The sequence below is a fragment of the Notechis scutatus genome, chromosome 3 (assembly GCF_049901735.1).
Source record: "Notechis scutatus isolate UNSWTSFEM ecotype Mainland chromosome 3, rNotScu1.2, whole genome shotgun sequence".
NCBI classification, from domain to species: domain Eukaryota; kingdom Metazoa; phylum Chordata; class Lepidosauria; order Squamata; family Elapidae; genus Notechis; species Notechis scutatus.
Window position 1 is genome coordinate 208,581,998 of NC_142011.1, and position 1,537 is coordinate 208,583,534.

Sequence of the window (1,537 nt, forward strand, 5' to 3'; positions counted from 1 at the left end):
GAGAGAGGGAGGGAAGGAGAGAGGAAGGAAGGAAAAGGAGGGGGAGAAAAAGGGAAGGGAGGGAAGGAATGAAGGAAGGGAGAGAGGGAGGGAGGGAAGGAAGAAAAGAAGGAAGGAAGAAAAAGGGAAAGGAGGGAGGAAGGAGGGAAGAGAATGAAGGAGGGGAGAGAGAAAGAGATGAAAGAAAGAAGGAGAGAAGGAAGGAAGGAAGAAGGGAGAAAAGGGAAAGGAGGGAAGAGAGAGAAACAGTAGGAATGGAAGGAGAGGAGAGAAAGGGAGGAATGGAATGAAGAAAGGAAGGGAAAGGGAGGGAGGAAAAAGGAGGAAAGAAGGGAGAAAAAGGGAAAGGAGGGAGGAAGGAGGGAAGAGAATGAAGGAGAGGAGAGAGAAAGGGATGAAAGAAAGAAGGAGAGAAAGAAGGAAGGAAGGAATGGAAGCTGGGTGGGAAGGAAGGAAGGAAGGAAGGAAGGAAGGAGAAAAGGGAAAGGAGGGAAGAGAGAGAAACAGTAGGAATGGAGGGAGAGGAGAGAGAAAGGGAGGAATGGAAGCTGGGTGGGAAGGAAGGAAGGAAGAAAAGGGAAAGGAGGGAGGAAGGAGGGGAGAGAGAAAGGGAGGAAAGGGACTAAGGAACGAAGGAAGGAAAAGAAAAAGGAAGGGAGGGAGGAAGGAGGGAAAAGAATGAAGGAGGGGAGAGAGGGAGGGAGGGGAGGAAGAAAAGAAGGAAGGAAGAAAAAGGGAAAGGAGGGAGGAAGGAGGGAAGAGAATGAAGGAGAGGAGAAAGAAAGGGATGAAAGAAAGAAGGAAGGAAGGAATGGAAGCTGGGTGGGAAGGAAGGAAGGGAGAAGGGAGAAAAGGGAAAGGAGGGAGGAAGGAGGGAAGAGAATGAAGGAGAGGAGAGAGAAAGGGATGAAAGGAAGAAGGAAGGAAGGAATGGAAGCTGGGTGGGAAGGAAGGAAGGAAGAAGGGAGGAAGGAGGGGAGAGAGAAAGGGAGGAAAGGGACGAAGGAACGAAGGAAGGAAAAGAAAAAGGGAAGGGAGGGAGGGAGGGAAGGGGAGCCAGGCGACACCCACCTCCGAGGTCCTTCACGGGAGCATCTCTCCCTCCTGGGGTGGGGGGAGCAGTGGGGAGGGGGCGCCGGGCGGGGGTCCCTGCGGAGGGAGGCTCGGCGGGCAGCGGCGGCGGCGGCGGCTGCAATGGAGGCGCAGAGGAAACGCCGCGGCGCCCGGCCGGAAAGACTCGGGAGGAGGAGGAGGAAGGGAGGAATTTGGGGAAGGGAGGAGCGGAGCAGCAGCAGCAGGAGGAGGAGAGGGAAAGGGGGAGGAGAGGGAGGGAGGAGGGGAGGGGAGGGCGACCCCTGCAGGCGGCCGGAGAGACTGCGGTGCCCAGGTGCTAAGAAAACGCTTGGGGGGCTTTTGCAGCCGGTCACCTGGGGACACCCCATTTCTGGGTCTAGGTCCCCTAACCCCCATGTATGGATCTAGGGGGCATTTTGGGGTCTAGGGCCCCCCACCTCCCATTTATGGATCTAGGAGCCCC

At 56.2% G+C, this 1,537-nt stretch overlaps 1 protein-coding gene across 1 annotated transcript in view; it reads right to left on the bottom strand.

The window, feature by feature from the left end:
* Positions 1–1,234, bottom strand: part of LOC113431952 (1-phosphatidylinositol 4,5-bisphosphate phosphodiesterase gamma-1-like) — an 87,632-nt gene extending 86,398 nt beyond the window's left edge. The window contains exon 1 of the mRNA XM_087960090.1: positions 1,072–1,234. The gene's annotated coding sequence lies outside the window, so the exon portion shown is untranslated. The remainder of the gene's footprint in view (positions 1–1,071) is intronic.
* Positions 1,235–1,537: the final 303 nt, after the last annotated feature.